The sequence below is a fragment of the Oncorhynchus gorbuscha genome, linkage group LG15 (assembly GCF_021184085.1).
Source record: "Oncorhynchus gorbuscha isolate QuinsamMale2020 ecotype Even-year linkage group LG15, OgorEven_v1.0, whole genome shotgun sequence".
Lineage (NCBI taxonomy): Eukaryota > Metazoa > Chordata > Actinopteri > Salmoniformes > Salmonidae > Oncorhynchus > Oncorhynchus gorbuscha.
Genome location: NC_060187.1, coordinates 1,400,837 through 1,422,301, shown reverse-complemented (window position 1 = coordinate 1,422,301; position 21,465 = coordinate 1,400,837). Strand labels below are relative to the sequence as shown.

At 50.6% G+C, this 21,465-nt stretch overlaps 1 protein-coding gene across 1 annotated transcript in view; it reads right to left on the bottom strand.

Moving 5' to 3' along the window:
- The window catches only part of oca2 (oculocutaneous albinism II), a 204,710-nt gene that overhangs the window by 167,433 nt on the left and 15,812 nt on the right, over positions 1-21,465 (bottom strand). The window lies entirely within an intron of this gene.

Here is a 21,465-nt window from a genome sequence, read left to right as displayed (position 1 = left end):
TAGAGGCAGAAGCTTGAAATTACATTTAAAGTGTAAGAAAATGTACAGAGAAGGAAGTGAGAGGATCATAGATCCTCCGAAAACTTAAGTTTTTCTCTAATTCTCTCTCAGCTGCCCACAGCCCTGTTCTGTAAGCTTGAAATGGGTCACTCAGCCACATAGCAGGAGGGGAGGGTCAAGCCAGCCGGGAGGAAAGGGAGGGAGTGAGAGTCATAGGATGTGGAAAGGGAGGAGAGTAGGGTCGAAGAGGCAGAATCAAGAGCCAGACGGGAGGTAAGGTAGGAGAGTAGGGTCGAAGAGGCAGAATCAAGAGACAGACGGGAGGAAAGGGAGGAGAGTAGGGTCGAAGAGGCAGAATCAAGAGACAGACAGGGGAGGAAAGGGAGGTGAGTAGGGTCGAAGAGGCAGAATCAAGAGCCAGACGGGAGGTAAGGGAGGAGAGTAGGGTCGAAGAGGCAGAATCAAGAGACAGACGGGAGGAAAGGGAGGAGAGTAGGGTCGAAGAGGCAGAATCAAGAGACAGACAGGGGAGGAAAGGGAGGAGAGTAGGGTCGAAGAGGCAGAATCAAGAGCCAGACGGGAGGAAAGGGAGGAGAGTAGGGTCGAAGAGGCAGAATCAAGAGACAGACAGGGGAGGAAAGGGAAGAGAGTAGGGTCGAAGAGGCAGAATCAAGAGACAGACGGGAGAAGGATTTGAGGGGTGAGGGGTGAGGGGTGAAGGGAGAGGGGTGAGGGGTGAGGGGTGAGGGGAGAGGGGTGAGGGGTGAGGGGTGAGGGGAGAGGGGTGAGGGGAGGGGTGAGGGGGTGAGGGTGAGGGGTGAGGGGTGAGGGGTGAGGGGAGAGGGGTGAGGGGTGAGGGGAGAGGGGTGAGGGGAAGAAACAGTTCATCTAGAACAGGGGTTCCTCCCAGACCCCACATCTATTTCTATGGGCACACCGACTGTTCACACCACTCTTGTTCACCTCCGTTGCCATGTCTAATGTGTATTCATGTGATATTTGAGTGACTCAAACATTACTACAAAATTTATGGGCTTAAAAAAATGTTAGCTGACATGGACTGGTTGATCTGGACATTTCTGACAAGTTATAAATATCTCTCTGAGGTCTGAAATGACAAGAGGAACTGATGATCCACTACCCAATATAGAACTGATGATGTACTACCCAATATCTACCCAATATAGAACTGATGATGTACTACCCAGTATAGAACTGATGATGTACTACCCAATATAGAACTGATGATGTACTACCCAATATAGAGCTGATGATGTACTACCCAATATAGAACTGATGATGTACTACCCAATATAGAACTGATGATGTACTACCCAATATAGAGCTGATGATGTACTACCCAATATGGAACTGATGATGTACTACCCAATATAGAGCTGATGATGTACTACCCAATATGGAACTGATGATGTACTACCCAATATAGAGCTGATGATGTACTACCCAATATAGAACTGATGATGTACTACCCAATATAGAACTGATGATGTACTACCCAATATAGAGCTGATGATGTACTACCCAATATAGAGCTGATGATGTACTACCCAATATAGAACTGATGATGTACTACCCAATATAGAACTGATGATGTACTACCCAATATAGAGCTGATGATGTACTACCCAATATGGAACTGATGATGTACTACCCAATATAGAGCTGATGATGTACTACCCAATATAGAACTGATGATGTACTACCCAATATAGAACTGATGATGTACTACCCAATATAGAACTGATGATGTACTACCCAATATAGAGCTGATGATGTACTACCCAATATAGAGCTGATGATGTACTACCCAATATAGAACTGATGATGTACTACCCAATATAGAGCTGATGATGTACTACCCAATATGGAACTGATGATGTACTACCCAATATAGAGCTGATGATGTACTACCCAATATAGAACTGATGATGTACTACCCAATATAGAACTGATGATGTACTACCCAATATAGAACTGATGATGTACTACCCAATATGGAACTGATGATGTACTACCCAATATAGAGCTGATGATGTACTACCCAATATGGAACTGATGATGTACTACCCAATATAGAGCTGATGATGTACTACCCAATATAGAACTGATGATGTACTACCCAATATAGAACTGATGATGTACTACCCAATATAGAGCTGATGATGTACTACCCAATATAGAGCTGATGATGTACTACCCAATATAGAACTGATGATGTACTAACCAATATAGAACTGATGATGCACTACCCAATATAGAGCTGATGATGTACTACCCAATATGGAACTGATGATGTACTACCCAATATAGAGCTGATGATGTTCTACCCGAATTCTCTTCGATTATAATCACAGCCGTATATATTCCCCCCCAAGCAGACACATCGATGGCTCTGAACGAACTTTATTTGACTCTTTGCAAACTGGAATCCATATATCCGAAGGCTGCATTCATTGTAGCTGGGGATTTTAACAAGGCTAATCTGAAAACAAGACTCCCTAAATTGTATCAGCATATCGATTGCACAACCAGGGCTGGAAAAACCTTGGATCATTGTTACTCTAACTTCCGCGACGCATATAAGGCCCTGCCCCGCCCCCCTTTCGGAAAATCTGACCACGACTCCATTTTGTTTATCCCTGCCTACAGACAGAAACTAAAACAAGAAGCTAAGTTTTAAGTTCCTCGGCATACACATCACAGACAAACTGAATTGGTCCACCCACACAGACAGCATCGTGAAGAAGGCGCAGCAGCACCTCTTCAACCTCAGGAGGCTGAAGAAATTTGGCTTGTCACCAAAAGCACTCACAAACTTCTACAGATGCACAATCGAGAGCATCCTGGCGGGCTGTATCACCGCCTGGTACGGCAACTGCTCCGCCCACAACCGTAAGACTCTCCAGAGGGTAGTGAGGTCTGCACAATGCATCACCGGGGGCAAACTACCTGCCCTCCAGTAGTACCACTATATAGGGAATAGGGCTCTGGTCTATAGTAGTTCCACTATATAGGGAATAGGGCTCTGGTCTATAGTAGTACCACTATATAGGGAATAGGGCTCTGGTCTATAGTAGTTCCACTATATAGGGAATAGGGCTCTGGTCTATAGTAGTACCACTATATAGGGAATAGGGCTCTGGTCTATAGTAGTTCCACTATATAGGGAATAGGGCTCTGGTCTATAGTAGTACCACTATATAGGGAATAGGGCTCTGGTCTATAGTAGTTCCATTATATAGGGAATAGGGCTCTGGTCTAAAGTAGTGCACTATAAAGGGAATAGAGCTCTGGTCTATAGTAGTACCACTCTATAGGGAATAGGGCTCTGGTCTATAGTAGTACCACTATATAGGGAATAGGGCTCTGGTCTATAGTAGTACCACTATATAGGGAATAGGGTTCTGGTCTATAGTAGTACCACTATATAGGGAATAGGGTTCTGGTCTATAGTAGTACCACTATATAGGGAATAGAGCTCTGGTCTAAAGTAGTTTACTATAAAGGGAATAGGGCTCTGGTCTATAGTAGTGCACTATATATGGAATAGGGTCTATAGTAGTGCACTATATATGGAATAGGGTCTATAGTAGTGCACTATATATGGAATAGGGTCTATAGTAGTGCACTATATATGGAATAGGGTCTATAGTAGTGCACTATATAGGGAATAGTGAGCCATTCGGAATGTAAACACTGCCACACTCAGAGATCAAACATCTCCTGACACATTTCATCATGTGCAGGTCTGCCTTTGCCTGGCTCTGTCGTCAAACCTAAATTCCAGAGTTAAATCCCAATAATGTGAAAACAACCACAGGCCGGAGATTAGCTCCCCCCCCCCTTCTCCAGCACCCCTCCCCCGCCAAAACGCACTCTCCCTTTCTCTCTCTCTCCCCACAGTCCGTTCTCCATCAGTTTACATAGAGCTCACACTAGGAATCTCTGATTTTATGATTCAACAACTTTATAGTGTAATGTGAGTTCTACAATCGTCCAAATTTAACCCCTTAACCCTCAAACTACAGACCGGGTCATTTTTTGGAATATTTGAGATCATAGCCACAAAGGGCGATTTATTCAATTCTTTAAATCCTCACGTTGACAGTTAACTTGTTCTTAATAAATCTAAATCATTGTTTAGTGTTTTTGTATCAACATGGACGTTTTAAAACATTGAAAATTAAACCCACTGAATTCTGCCTAGTAATTTGAGAGACAAGAACCTGGAGACATAATAACAAGTGATCTATAACAGGGTGGAGGGGGACCTGTATCAGGGATCTATAACAGGGTGGAGGGGGACCTGTATCAGGGATCTATAACAGGGTGGAGGGGGACCTGTATCAGGGATCTATAACAGGGTGGAGGGGGACCTGTATCAGGGATCTATAACAGGGTGGAGGGGGACCTGTATCAGGGATCTATAACAGGGTGGAGGGGGACCTGTATCAGGGATCTATAACAGGGTGGAGGGGGACCTGTATCAGGGATCTATAACAGGGTGGAGGGGGACCTGTATCAGGGATCTATAACAGGGTGGAGGGGGACCTGTATCAGGGATCTATAACAGGGTGGAGGGGGACCTGTATCAGGGATCTATAACAGGGTGGGGGGGACCTGTATCAGGGATCTATAACAGGGTGGAGGGGGACCTGTATCAGGGATCTATAACAGGGTGGAGGGGGACCTGTATCAGGGATCTATAACAGGGTGGAGGGGACCTGTATCAGGGATCTATAACAGGGTGGAGGGGGACCTGTATCAGGGATCTATAACAGGGTGGAGGGGACCTGTATCAGGGATCTATAACAGGGTGGAGGGGACCTGTATCAGGGATCTATAACAGGGTGGACCTGGGGACCAGGGTGGAGGGGGACCCGTATCAGGGATCTATAACAGGGTGGAGGGGACCTGTATCAGGGATCTATAACAGGGTGGAGGGGGACCTGTATCAGGGATCTATAACAGGGTGGAGGGGGACCTGTATCAGGGATCTATAACAGGGTGGAGGGGGACCTGTATCAGGGATCTATAACAGGGTGGAGGGGGACCTGTATCAGGGATCTATAACAGGGTGGAGGGGGACCTGTATCAGGGATCTATAACAGGGTGGAGGGGGACCTGTATCAGGGATCTATAACAGGGTGGAGGGGGACCTGTATCAGGGATCTATAACAGGGTGGAGGGGACCTGTATCAGGGATCTATAACAGGGTGGAGGGGGACCTGTATCAGGGATCTATAACAGGGTGGAGGGGACCTGTATCAGGGATCTATAACAGGGTGGAGGGGGACCTGTATCAGGGATCTATAACAGGGTGGAGGGGGACCTGTATCAGGGATCTATAACAGGGTGGAGGGGGACCTGTATCAGGGATCTATAACAGGGTGGAGGGGGACCTGTATCAGGGATCTATAACAGGGTGGAGGGGGACCTGTATCAGGGATATATGGAGGGGACCTGTATCAGGGATCTATAACAGGGTGGAGGGGACCTGTATCAGGGATCTATAACAGGGTGGAGGGGGACCTGTATCAGGGATCTATAACAGGGTGGAGGGGGACCTGTATCAGGGATCTATAACAGGGTGGAGGGGGACCTGTATCAGGGATCTATAACAGGGTGGAGGGGGACCTGTATCAGGGATCTATAACAGGGTGGAGGGGACCTGTATCAGGGATCTATAACAGGGTGGAGGGGACCTGTATCAGGGATCTATAACAGGGTGGAGGGGACCTGTATCAGGGATCTATAACAGGGTGGAGGGGGACCTGTATCAGGGATCTATAACAGGGTGGAGGGGGACCTGTATCAGGGATCTATAACAGGGTGGAGGGGGACCTGGAGGGGGACCTGTATCAGGGATCTATAACAGGGTGGAGGGGGACCTGTATCAGGGATCTATAACAGGGTGGAGGGGACCTGTATCAGGGATCTATAACAGGGTGGAGGGGGACCTGTATCAGGGATCTATAACAGGGTGGAGGGGGACCTGTATCAGGGATCTATAACAGGGTGGAGGGGGACCTGTATCAGGGATCTATAACAGGGTGGAGGGGACCTGTATCAGGGATCTATAACAGGGTGGAGGGGGACCTGTATCAGGGATCTATAACAGGGTGGAGGGGGACCTGTATCAGGGATCTATAACAGGGTGGAGGGGGACCTGTATCAGGGATCTATAACAGGGTGGAGGGGACCTGTATCAGGGATCTATAACAGGGTGGAGGGGACCTGTATCAGGGATCTATAACAGGGTGGAGGGGGACCTGTATCAGGGATCTATAACAGGGTGGAGGGGGACCTGTATCAGGGATCTATAACAGGGTGGAGGGGGACCTGTATCAGGGATCTATAACAGGGTGGAGGGGGACCTGTATCAGGGATCTATAACAGGGTGGAGGGGACCTGTATCAGGGATCTATAACAGGGTGGAGGGGGACCTGTATCAGGGATCTATAACAGGGTGGGGGGGGACCTGACCTGTATCAGGGATCTATAACAGGGTGGAGGGGACCTGTATCAGGGATCTATAACAGGGTGGAGGGGGACCTGTATCAGGGATCTATAACAGGGTGGAGGGGACCTGTATCAGGGATCTATAACAGGGTGGAGGGGGACCTGTATCAGGGATCTATAACAGGGTGGAGGGGGACCTGTATCAGGGATCTATAACAGGGTGGAGGGGGACCTGTATCAGGGATCTATAACAGGGTGGAGGGGGACCTGTATCAGGGATCTATAACAGGGTGGAGGGGGACCTGTATCAGGGATCTATAACAGGGTGGAGGGGGACCTGTATCAGGGATCTATAACAGGGTGGAGGGGACCTGTATCAGGGATCTATAACAGGGTGGAGGGGGACCTGTATCAGGGATCTATAACAGGGTGGAGGGGGACCTGTATCAGGGATCTATAACAGGGTGGAGGGGGACCTGTATCAGGGATCTATAACAGGGTGGAGGGGACCTGTATCAGGGATCTATAACAGGGTGGAGGGGGACCTGTATCAGGGATCTATAACAGGGTGGAGGGGGACCTGTATCAGGGATCTATAACAGGGTGGAGGGGGACCTGTATCAGGGATCTATAACAGGGTGGAGGGGGACCTGTATCAGGGATCTATAACAGGGTGGAGGGGACCTGTATCAGGGATCTATAACAGGGTGGAGGGGGACCTGTATCAGGGATCTATAACAGGGTGGAGGGGGACCTGTATCAGGGATCTATAACAGGGTGGAGGGGGACCTGTATCAGGGATCTATAACAGGACCTGTATCAGGGATCTATAACAGGGTGGAGGGGGACCTGTATCAGGGATCTATAACAGGGTGGAGGGGGACCTGTATCAGGGATCTATAACAGGGTGGAGGGGGACCTGTATCAGGGATCTATAACAGGGTGGAGGGGGACCTGTATCAGGGATCTATAACAGGGTGGAGGGGGACCTGTATCAGGGATCTATAACAGGGTGGAGGGGGACCTGTATCAGGGATCTATAACAGGGTGGAGGGGGACCTGTATCAGGGATCTATAACAGGGTGGAGGGGGACCTGTATCAGGGATCTATAACAGGGTGGAGGGGGACCTGTATCAGGGATCTATAACAGGGTGGAGGGGGACCTGTATCAGGGATCTATAACAGGGTGGAGGGGGACCTGTATCAGGGATCTATAACAGGGTGGAGGGGGACCTGTATCAGGGATCTATAACAGGGTGGAGGGGGACCTGTATCAGGGATCTATAAACAGGGTGGAGGGGGACCTGTATCAGGGATCTATAACAGGGTGGAGGGGGACCTGTATCAGGGATCTATAACAGGGTGGAGGGATCTATAACAGGGTGGAGGGGGACCTGTATCAGGGAGGGGGACCTGTATCAGGGATCTATAACAGGGTGGAGGGGGACCTGTATCAGGGATCTATAACAGGGTGGAGGGGGACCTGTATCAGGGATCTATAACAGGGTGGAGGGGGACCTGTATCAGGGATCTATAACAGGGTGGAGGGGGACCTGTATCAGGGATCTATAACAGGGTGGAGGGGGACCTGTATCAGGGATCTATAACAGGGTGGAGGGGGACCTGTATCAGGGATCTATAACAGGGTGGAGGGGGACCTGTATCAGGGATCTATAACAGGGTGGAGGGGGACCTGTATCAGGGATCTATAACAGGGTGGAGGGGGACCTGTATCAGGGATCTATAACAGGGTGGAGGGGGACCTGTATCAGGGATCTATAACAGGGTGGAGGGGGACCTGTATCAGGGATCTATAACAGGGGGAGGGGGACCTGTATCAGGGATCTATAAGGGGGAGGGACCATCAGGGATCTATAACAGGGTGGAGGGGGACCTGTATCAGGGATCTATAACAGGGTGGAGGGGGACCTGTATCAGGGATCTATAACAGGGTGGAGGGGGACCTGTATCAGGGATCTATAACAGGGTGGAGGGGGACCTGTATCAGGGATCTATAACAGGGTGGAGGGGGACCTGTATCAGGGATCTATAACAGGGTGGAGGGGGACCTGTATCAGGGATCTATAACAGGGTGGAGGGGGACCTGTATCAGGGATCTATAACAGGGTGGAGGGGGACCTGTATCAGGGATCTATAACAGGGTGAAGGGGGACCTGTATCAGGGATCTATAACAGGGTGGAGGGGGACCTGTATCAGGGATCTATAACAGGGTGGAGGGGGACCTGTATCAGGGATCTATAACAGGGTGGAGGGGGACCTGTATCAGGGATCTATAACAGGGTGGAGGGGGACCTGTATTAGGGATCCATAACAGGGTGGAGGGGGACCTGTATCAGGGATCTATAACAGGGTGGAGGGGGACCTGTATCAGGGATCTATAACAGGGTGGAGGGGGACCTGTATCAGGGATCTATAACAGGGTGGAGGGGGACCTGTATCAGGGATCTATAACAGGGTGGAGGGGGACCTGTATCAGGGATCTATAACAGGGTGGAGGGGGACCTGTATCAGGGATCTATAACAGGGTGGAGGGGGACCTGTATCAGGGATCTATAACAGGGTGGAGGGGGACCTGTATCAGGGATCTATAACAGGGTGGAGGGGGACCTGTATCAGGGATCTATAACAGGGTGGAGGGGACCTGTATCAGGGATCTATAACAGGGTGGAGGGGGACCTGTATCAGGGATCTATAACAGGGTGGAGGGGGACCTGTATCAGGGATCTATAACAGGGTGGAGGGGGACCTGTATCAGGGATCTATAACAGGGTGGAGGGGGACCTGTATCAGGGATCCATAACAGGGTGGAGGGGACCTGTATTAGGGATCTATAACAGGGTGGAGGGGGACCTGTATCAGGGATCTATAACAGGGTGGAGGGGGACCTGTATCAGGGATCTATAACAGGGTGGAGGGGGACCTGTATCAGGGATCTATAACAGGGTGGAGGGGGACCTGTATCAGGGATCTATAACAGGGTGGAGGGGGACCTGTATCAGGGATCTATAACAGGGTGAAGGGGACCTGTATCAGGGATCTATAACAGGGTGGAGGGGGACCTGTATCAGGGATCTATAACAGGGTGAAGGGGACCTGTATCAGGGATCTATAACAGGGTGAAGGGGGACCTGTATCAGGGATCTATAACAGGGTGGAGGGGGACCTGTATCAGGGATCTATAACAGGGTGGAGGGGGACCTGTATCAGGGATCTATAACAGGGTGAGGGGGACCTGTATCAGGGATCTATAACAGGGTGAAGGGGACCTGTATCAGGGATCTATAACAGGGTGGAGGGGGACCTGTATCAGGGATCTATAACAGGGTGGAGGGGACCTGTATCAGGGATCTATAACAGGGTGGAGGGGGACCTGTATCAGGGATCTATAACAGGGTGGAGGGGGACCTGTATCAGGGATCTATAACAGGGTGAAGGGGACCTGTATCAGGGATCCCTAACAGGGGGAGGGGGACCTGTATCAGGGATCTATAACCCCACAGGGGGAGGGGACCTGTATCAGGGATCCATAACAGGGTGAAGGGGGACCTGCATCAGGGATCCATAACAGGGTGGAGGGGGACCTGTATCAGGGATCTATAACAGGGTGGAGGGGGACCTGTATCAGGGATCCATAACAGGGTGGAGGGGGACCTGTATCAGGGATCTATAACAGGGTGAAGGGGGACCTGTATCAGGGATCTATAACAGGGTGGAGGGGGACCTGTATCAGGGATCTATAACAGGGTGGAGGGGACCTGTATCAGGGATCTATAACAGGGTGGAGGGGGACCTGTATCAGGGATCTATAACAGGGTGGAGGGGGACCTGTATCAGGGATCTATAACAGGGTGAAGGGGGACCTGTATCAGGGATCTATAACAGGGTGAAGGGGGACCTGTATCAGGGATCTATAACAGGGTGAAGGGGACCTGTATCAGGGATCTATAACAGGGTGGAGGGGGACCTGTATCAGGGATCTATAACAGGGTGGAGGGGGACCTGTATCAGGGATCCATAACAGGGTGGAGGGGACCTGTATCAGGGATCCATAACAGGGTGGAGGGGGACCTGTATTAGGGATCCATAACAGGGTGGAGGGGGACCTGTATTAGGGATCCATAACCCCACAGGGTGGAGGGGGACCTGTATCAGGGATCTATAACAGGGTGGAGGGGACCTGTATTAGTGATCCATAACAGGGTGGAGGGGGACCTGTATTAGGGATCCATAACAGGGTGGAGGGGGACCTGTATTAGGGATCCATAACAGGGTGAAGGGGGACCTGTATCAGGGATCCATAACAGGGTGGAGGGGACCTGTATTAGGGATCCATAACAGGGTGGAGGGGGACCTGTATTAGGGATCCATAACCCCACAGGGTGGAGGGGACCTGTATCAGGGATCCATAACAGGGTGAAGGGGACCTGTATCAGGGATCCCTAACAGGGGGAGGGGGACCTGTATCAGGGATCTATAACCCCACAGGGGGGAGGGGGACCTGTATCAGGGATCCATAACAGGGTGAAGGGGGACCTGCATCAGGGATCCATAACAGGGTGGAGGGGGACCTGCATCAGGGATCCATAACAGGGTGAAGGGGACCTGTATCAGGGATCTATAACAGGGTGGAGGGGGACCTGTATCAGGGATCTATAACCCTACAGGGTGGAGGGGGACCTGTATCAGGGATCTATAACAGGGTGGAGGGGGACCTGTATCAGGGATCTATAACCCTACAGGGTGGAGGGGACCTGTATCAGGGATCTATAACAGGGTGGAGGGGGACCTGTATTAGGGATCCATAACAGGGTGGAGGGGACCTGTATCAGGGATCTATAACAGGGTGGAGGGGGACCTGTATCAGGGATCTATAACAGGGTGGAGGGGGACCTGTATCAGGGATCTATAACAGGGTGAAGGGGGACCTGTATCAGGGATCTATAACAGGGTGAAGGGGGACCTGTATCAGGGATCTATAACAGGGTGAAGGGGGACCTGTATCAGGGATCTATAACAGGGTGGAGGGGGACCTGTATCAGGGATCTATAACAGGGTGGAGGGGGACCTGTATCAGGGATCCATAACAGGGTGGAGGGGGACCTGTATCAGGGATCTATAACAGGGTGGAGGGGGACCTGTATCAGGGATCCATAACAGGGTGGAGGGGGACCTGTATCAGGGATCTATAACAGGGTGAAGGGGGACCTGTATCAGGGATCTATAACAGGGTGGAGGGGGACCTGTATCAGGGATCTATAACAGGGTGGAGGGGGACCTGTATCAGGGATCTATAACAGGGTGGAGGGGACCTGTATCAGGGATCCATAACAGGGTGGAGGGGGACCTGTATTAGGGATCTATAACAGGGTGGGAGGGGACCTGTATCAGGGATCTATAACAGGGTGGAGGGGGACCTGTATCAGGGATCCATAACAGGGTGGAGGGGACCTGTATTAGGGATCTATAACAGGGTGGAGGGGGACCTGTATCAGGGATCTATAACAGGGTGGAGGGGGACCTGTATCAGGGATCTATAACAGGGTGGAGGGGGACCTGTATCAGGGATCTATAACAGGGTGGAGGGGGACCTGTATCAGGGATCTATAACAGGGTGGAGGGGGACCTGTATCAGGGATCTATAACAGGGTGAAGGGGACCTGTATCAGGGATCTATAACAGGGTGGAGGGGGACCTGTATCAGGGATCTATAACAGGGTGAAGGGGGACCTGTATCAGGGATCTATAACAGGGTGAGGGGGACCTGTATCAGGGATCTATAACAGGGTGGAGGGGGACCTGTATCAGGGATCTATAACAGGGTGAAGGGGACCTGTATCAGGGATCTATAACAGGGTGAAGGGGGACCTGTATCAGGGATCTATAACAGGGTGGAGGGGACCTGTATCAGGGATCTATAACAGGGTGGAGGGGGACCTGTATCAGGGATCTATAACAGGGTGGAGGGGGACCTGTATCAGGGATCTATAACAGGGTGGAGGGGGACCTGTATCAGGGATCTATAACAGGGTGAAGGGGACCTGTATCAGGGATCTATAACAGGGTGGAGGGGACCTGTATCAGGGATCTATAACCCTACAGGGTGGAGGGGGACCTGTATCAGGGATCTATAACAGGGTGGAGGGGGACCTGTATCAGGGATCTATAACCCTACAGGGTGGAGGGGACCTGTATCAGGGATCTATAACAGGGTGAAGGGGGACCTGTATCAGGGATCTATAACAGGGTGGAGGGGGACCTGTATCAGGGATCTATAACCCTACAGGGTGGAGGGGACCTGTATCAGGGATCTATAACAGGGTGGAGGGGACCTGTATCAGGGATCTATAACCCTACAGGGTGGAGGGGACCTGTATCAGGGATCTATAACAGGGTGAAGGGGGACCTGTATCAGGGATCTATAACAGGGTGGAGGGGGACCTGTATCAGGGATCTATAACAGGGTGGAGGGGGACCTGTATCAGGGATCTATAACAGGGTGGAGGGGGACCTGTATCAGGGATCTATAACAGGGTGGGGGGGACCTGTATCAGGGATCTATAACAGGGTGGAGGGGGACCTGTATCAGGGATCTATAACAGGGTGGAGGGGGACCTGTATCAGGGATCTATAACAGGGTGGAGGGGGACCTGTATCAGGGATCCATAACAGGGTGGAGGGGGACCTGTATTAGGGATCTATAACAGGGTGGAGGGGGACCTGTATCAGGGATCTATAACAGGGTGGAGGGGGACCTGTATCAGGGATCTATAACAGGGTGGAGGGGACCTGTATCAGGGATCTATAACAGGGTGGAGGGGGACCTGTATCAGGGATCTATAACAGGGTGGAGGGGACCTGTATCAGGGATCTATAACAGGGTGAAGGGGACCTGTATCAGGGATCTATAACAGGGTGGAGGGGACCTGTATCAGGGATCTATAACAGGGTGAAGGGGGACCTGTATCAGGGATCTATAACAGGGTGAAGGGGGACCTGTATCAGGGATCTATAACAGGGTGGAGGGGGACCTGTATCAGGGATCTATAACAGGGTGGAGGGGACCTGTATCAGGGATCTATAACAGGGTGAAGGGGGACCTGTATCAGGGATCTATAACAGGGTGAAGGGGGACCTGTATCAGGGATCTATAACAGGGTGGAGGGGGACCTGTATCAGGGATCTATAACAGGGTGGAGGGGGACCTGTATCAGGGATCTATAACAGGGTGGAGGGGGACCTGTATCAGGGATCTATAACAGGGTGGAGGGGACCTGTATCAGGGATCTATAACAGGGTGAAGGGGGACCTGTATCAGGGATCTATAACAGGGTGGAGGGGGACCTGTATCAGGGATCTATAACCCTACAGGGTGGAGGGGGACCTGTATCAGGGATCTATAACAGGGTGGAGGGGGACCTGTATCAGGGATCTATAACCCTACAGGGTGGAGGGGGACCTGTATCAGGGATCTATAACAGGGTGAAGGGGGACCTGTATCAGGGATCTATAACAGGGTGGAGGGGACCTGTATCAGGGATCTATAACCCTACAGGGTGGAGGGGGACCTGTATCAGGGATCCATAACAGGGTGGAGGGGACCTGTATCAGGGATCTATAACAGGGTGAAGGGGACCTGTATCAGGGATCTATAACAGGGTGGAGGGGGACCTGTATCAGGGATCTATAACAGGGTGGAGGGGGACCTGTATCAGGGATCTATAACAGGGTGGAGGGGACCTGTATCAGGGATCTATAACAGGGTGGAGGGGGACCTGTATCAGGGATCTATAACAGGGTGAAGGGGGACCTGTATCAGGGATCTATAACAGGGTGAAGGGGGACCTGTATCAGGGATCTATAACAGGGTGAAGGGGGACCTGTATCAGGGATCTATAACAGGGTGGAGGGGGACCTGTATCAGGGATCTATAACAGGGTGGAGGGGGACCTGTATCAGGGATCCATAACAGGGTGGAGGGGGACCTGTATCAGGGATCCATAACAGGGTGGAGGGGGACCTGTATTAGGGATCCATAACAGGGTGGAGGGGGACCTGTATTAGGGATCCATAACCCCACAGGGTGGAGGGGACCTGTATCAGGGATCTATAACAGGGTGGAGGGGGACCTGTATTAGTGATCCATAACAGGGTGGAGGGGACCTGTATTAGGGATCCATAACAGGGTGGAGGGGGACCTGTATTAGGGATCCATAACAGGGTGAAGGGGACCTGTATCAGGGATCCATAACAGGGTGGAGGGGGACCTGTATTAGGGATCCATAACAGGGTGGAGGGGACCTGTATTAGGGATCCATAACCCCACAGGGTGGAGGGGGACCTGTATCAGGGATCCATAACAGGGTGAAGGGGGACCTGTATCAGGGATCCCTAACAGGGGAGGGGGACCTGTATCAGGGATCTATAACCCCACAGGGGGGGAGGGGACCTGTATCAGGGATCCATAACAGGGTGAAGGGGACCTGCATCAGGGATCCATAACAGGGTGGAGGGGGACCTGCATCAGGGATCCATAACAGGGTGAAGGGGGACCTGTATCAGGGATCTATAACAGGGTGGAGGGGGACCTGTATCAGGGATCTATAACCCTACAGGGTGGAGGGGACCTGTATCAGGATCTATAACAGGGTGGAGGGGACCTGTATCAGGGATCTATAACCCTACAGGGTGGAGGGGACCTGTATCAGGGATCTATAACAGGGTGAGGGGGACCTGTATCAGGGATCTATAACAGGGTGGAGGGGACCTGTATCAGGGATCTATAACCCTACAGGGTGGAGGGGACCTGTATCAGGGATCTATAACAGGGTGAGGGGGACCTGTATCAGGGATCTATAACAGGGTGGAGGGGGACCTGTATCAGGGATCTATAACAGGGTGGAGGGTCAGGGATCTATAACAGGGTGGGGGACCTGTATCAGGGATCTATAACAGGGTGGAGGGGGACCTGTATCAGGGATCTATAACAGGGTGGAGGGGGACCTGTATCAGGGATCTATAACAGGGTGGAGGGGGACCTGTATCAGGGATCTATAACAGGGTGGAGGGGGACCTGTATCAGGGATCTATAACAGGGTGGAGGGGGACCTGTATCAGGGATCTATAACAGGGTGGAGGGGGACCTGTATCAGGGATCTATAACAGGGTGGGGGGGACCTGTATCAGGGATCTATAACAGGGTGGAGGGGGACCTGTATCAGGGATCTATAACAGGGTGGAGGGGGACCTGTATCAGGGATCTATAACAGGGTGGAGGGGGACCTGTATCAGGGATCTATAACAGGGTGGAGGGGGACCTGTATCAGGGATCTATAACAGGGTGGAGGGGGACCTGTATCAGGGATCTATAACAGGGTGGAGGGGGACCTGTATCAGGGATCTATAACAGGGTGGAGGGGGACCTGTATCAGGGATCTATAACAGGGTGGAGGGGGACCTGTATCAGGGATCTATAACAGGGTGGAGGGGGACCTGTATCAGGGATCTATAACAGGGTGGAGGGGGACCTGTATCAGGGATCTATAACAGGGTGGAGGGGACCTGTATCAGGGATCTATAACAGGGTGGAGGGGGACCTGTATCAGGGATCTATAACAGGGTGGAGGGGGACCTGTATCAGGGATCTATAACAGGGTGGAGGGGACCTGTATCAGGGATCTATAACAGGGTGGAGGGGGACCTGTATCAGGGATCTATAACAGGGTGGAGGGGGACCTGTATCAGGGATCTATAACAGGGTGGAGGGGGACCTGTATCAGGGATCTATAACAGGGTGGAGGGGGACCTGTATCAGGGATCTATAACAGGGTGGAGGGGGACCTGTATCAGGGATCTATAACAGGGTGGAGGGGGACCTGTATCAGGGATCTATAACAGGGTGGAGGGGGACCTGTATCAGGGATCTATATAACAGGGTAACAGGGTGGGGGACCTGTATCAGGGATCTATAACAGGGTGGAGGGGGACCTGTATCAGGGATCTATAACAGGGTGGAGGGGGACCTGTATCAGGGATCTATAACAGGGTGGAGGGGGACCTGTATCAGGGATCTATAACAGGGTGGAGGGGGACCTGTATCAGGGATCCATAACAGGGTGGAGGGGGACCTGTATCAGGGATCCTATAACAGGGTGGAGGGGGACCTGTATGTAGGGATCTATAACAGGGTGGAGGGGGACCTGTATCAGGGATCTATAACAGGGTGGAGGGGGACCTGTATCAGGGATCTATAACAGGGTGGAGGGGACCTGTATCAGGGATCTATAACAGGGTGAAGGGGGGGGACCTGGAGGGGTATCAGGGATCTATAACAGGGTGGAGGGGGACCTGTATCAGGGATCTATAACAGGGTGAAGGGGGACCTGTATCAGGGATCTATAACAGGGTGGAGGGGGACCTGTATCAGGGATCCATAACAGGGTGGAGGGGACCTGTATCAGGGATCCTATAACAGGGTGGAGGGGACCTGTATCATAACAGGGTGGAGGGGGACCTGTATCAGGGATCTATAACAGGGTGGAGGGGGACCTGTATCAGGGATCTATAACAGGGTGGAGGGGGACCTGTATGAGGGATCCATAACAGGGTGGAGGGGTACTATCAGATGTCCTGTCCTGTCTATCAGGTGTCCTGTGCTGTCTATCAGGTGTCCTGTCCTGTTTATCAGGTGTCCTGTGCTGTTTATCAGGTGTCCTGTGCTGTCTATCAGGTGTCCTGTCTATGAGGTGTCCTGTCCTCTCTATGAGGTGTCCTGCGCTGTCTATCAGGTGTCCTGTCTATCAGGTGTCCTGCGCTGTCTATCAGGTGTCCTGTCCTGTCTATCAGGTGTCCTGTCCTGTCTATCAGGTGTCCTGTGTTGTCTATCAGGTGTCCTGTCCTGTCTATCAGGTGTCCTGTCCTGTCTATCAGGTGTCCTGTCTATCATGTGTCCTGTGCTGTCTATCAGGTGTCCTGTGCTGTCTGTCAGGTGTCCTGTCCTGTCTATCAGGTGTCCTGTCCTGTCTATCAGGTGTCCTGTCTATCATGTGTCCTGTCCTGTCTATCAGGTGTCCTGTGCTGTCTATCAGGTGTCCTGTGCTGTCTATCAGGTGTCCTGTCTATCATGTGTCCTGTCCTGTCTATCAGGTGTCCTGTGCTGTCTATCAGGTGTCCTGTCCTGTCTATCAGGGGTCCTGTCCTGTCTATCAGGTGTCCTGTCCTTTCTATCAGGTGTCCTGTCCTATCTATCAGGTGTCCTGTCCTGTCTCAGGTGTCCTGTGCTGTCTATCAGGTGTCCTGTCTATCATGTGTCTTGTCCTGTCTATCAGGTGTCCTGTGCTGTCTATCAGGTGTCCTGTCCTCTCTATCAGGTGTCCTGTCCTGTCTATCAGGTGTCCTGTCCTTTGTGGACAGAGGTGAGCTGGCTGCTCTCTCTCACCTGGCCAGTTCACAATCCCTCTGTTCTCCTATGTCCAGTGGGGGAGGGGAGCCTACTGACAGAGGTCGTCTCTGCCAGACAGATCACAGAGGTCGTCTCTGCCAGACAGATCACAGAGGTCGTCTCTGCCAGACAGTTCACAGATCTAGTCTCTGCCAGACAGATCACAGATCTAGTCTCTGCCAGACAGATCACAGATCTAGTCTCTGCCAGACAGATCACAGATCTAGTCTCTGCCAGACAGATCACAGATCTAGTCTCTGCCAGACAGATCACAGATCTAGTCTCTGCCAGACAGATCAGATCTAGTCTCTGCCAGACAGATCAGATCTAGACTCTGCCAGGCAGATCAGATCTAGACTCTGCCAGACAGATCAGATCTAGTCTCTGCCAGACAGATCACAGATCTAGTCTCTGCCAGACAGATCAGATCTAGTCTCTGCCAGACCGATCAGATCTAGTCTCTGCCAGACCGATCAGATCTAGTCTCTGCCAGACGGATCAGATCTAGTCTCTGCCAGACAGATCAGATCTAGTCTCTGCCAGACAGATCACAGATCTAGTCTCTGCCAGACAGATCACAGATCTAGTCTCTGCCAGACAGATCACAGATCTAGTCTCTGCCAGACAGATCAGATCTAGTCTCTGCCAGACAGATCAGATCTAGTCTCTGCCAGACAGATCAGATCTAGTCTCTGCCAGACAGATCAGATCTAGTCTCTGCCAGACTGATCACAGATCTAGTCTCTGCCAGACAGATCAGATCTAGTCTCTGCCAGACTGATCAGATCTAGTCTCTGCCAGACAGATCAGATCTAGTCTCTGCCAGACAGATCAGATCTAGTCTCTGCCAGACAGATCAGATCTACTCTCTGCCAGACAGATCACAGATCTAGTCTCTGCCAGACAGATCACAGATCTAGTCTCTGCCAGACAGATCACAGATCTAGTCTCTGCCAGACAGATCACAGATCTCGTCTCTGCCAGACAGATCACAGATCTCGTCTCTGCCAGACAGATCACAGATCTAGACTCTGCCAGACAGATCACAGAGGTTGTCTCTGCCAGACAGATCACAGATCTAGTCTCTGCCAGACAGATCACAGATCTAGTCTCTGCCAGACAGATCAGATCTAGTCTCTGCCAGACAGATCAGATCTACTCTCTGCCAGACAGATCACAGATCTACTCTCTGCCAGACAGATCACAGATCTAGTCTCTGCCAGACAGATCACAGATCTAGTCTCTGCCAGACAGATCACAGATCTAGTCTCTGCCAGACAGATCACAGATCTAGTCTCTGCCAGACAGATCAGATCTAGTCTCTGCCAGACAGATCAGATCTAGTTTCTGCCAGACAGATCAGATCTAGTCTCTGTCAGACTGATCACAGATCTAGTCTCTGCCAGACAGATCAGATCTAGTCTCTGCCAGACAGATCAGATCTAGTCTCTGCCAGACAGATCACAGATCTAGTCTCTGCCAGACAGATCAGATCTAGTCTCTGCCAGACTGATCACAGATCTAGTCTCTGCCAGACAGATCAGATCTAGTCTCTGCCAGACAGATCAGATCTAGTCTCTGCCAGACAGATCAGATCTAGTCTCTGCCAGACAGATCAGATCTAGTCTCTGCCAGACAGATCAGATCTAGTCTCTGCCAGACAGATCAGATCTACTCTCTGCCAGACAGATCACAGATCTAGTCTCTGCCAGACAGATCACAGATCTAGTCTCTGCCAGACAGATCACAGATCTAGTCTCTGCCAGACAGATCACAGATCTAGTCTCTGCCAGACAGATCACAGATCTCGTCTCTGCCAGACAGATCACAGATCTCGTCTCTGCCAGACAGATCACAGATCTAGACTCTGCCAGACAGATCACAGAGGTTGTCTCTGCCAGACAGATCACAGATCTAGTCTCTGCCAGACAGATCAGATCTAGTCTCTGCCAGACAGATCAGATCTAGTCTCTGCCAGACAGATCAGATCTAGTCTCTGCCAGACAGATCAGATCTACTCTCTGCCAGACAGATCACAGATCTAGTCTCTGCCAGACAGATCACAGATCTAGTCTCTGCCAGACAGATCACAGATCTAGTCTCTGCCAGACAGATCACAGATCTAGTCTCTGCCAGACAGATCACAGATCTAGACTCTGCCAGACAGATCAGATCTAGTTTCTGCCAGACAGATCAGATCTAGACTCTGCCAGACAGATCACAGACCTAGACTCTGCCAGACAGATCAGATCTAGTCTCTGCCAGACAGATCACAGATCTAGTCTCTGCCAGACAGATCACAGATCTAGTCTCTGCCAGACAGATCAGATCTAGTCTCTGCCAGACAGATCAGATCTAGTCTCTGCCAGACAGATCAGATCTAGTCTCTGCCAGACAGATCAGATCTAGTCTCTGCCAGACAGATCAGATCTAGTCTCTGCCAGACAGATCAGATCTAGTCTCTGCCAGACAGATCAGATCTAGTCTCTGCCAGACAGATCAGATCTAGACTCTGCCAGACAGATCAGATCTAGTCTCTGCCAGACAGATCAGATCTAGTCTCTGCCAGACAGATCAGATCTAGTCTCTGCCAGACAGATCACAGATGGATGACTATATGGAGCACCATTTCATCCTAATATTTATATATTTCTTAATTCCATTATTTTACTTTTAGATTTGTGAATTGTTAGATACTACTGCACTGTTGTAGCTAGGAACACACGGATTTCACTACCCCAGCAATAACATCTGCCAAATATATGTATGTGACCAATACCCCTCCTATTGTTTCACTAGCAGCGATGCTAATGCTGGCTGTGGGGTAAATACAGAATACTAAGTAATTGTCTCTCAGGATCAACAGATCACTTTTTGTCAATGAAATTAAGTATATTTTAAATGTTGGTGTACTGCCCCCTTTAAATGTATTTTTTTTCCCACAAAAATATGACAAATAAATCTCAAAACGAAATGATACTACTGCGCACAGACCGTGCACCTGCTCGGTCATGTAAACCCATTTCCTGAAGCTCCAGAGGAACAGTTCTTGTGCTGATGTTGCTTCCATGTAAGGTCCAATCTACTGCCAATGTTTGTCTATGGAGATTGCATGGCTGTGTGTGCTCGATTTTATACACCTGTCAGCAACAGGTGTGGTCGTCATCGTCCACTAATTTAAAGGCGTGTCCACATACAGTATACTTACAGAGTATCTGATTGGACAGCAGCAGGCCTATAGGTGCACTACATAAAGTTGGTGACTCTACAAACTTGTTTATTTTGTAACCAATAGAAATTAACACTAAATAATTGTATCATTTTGGAGTCACTTTTATTGTAAATAAGAATAGAACATGTTTCTTAAAACTTCTACATGAATGTGGATGCTATCACGATTAAAGATAATCCTGAATGAATAGTGAAGAATGAGAATGTCACAGAGGGTCAAAGATAAGACCTCCAAGACAGGCTAACCTACATTATTGGTAATGGTGAGAGGTAGAGAGAGTCCAGGAGCAG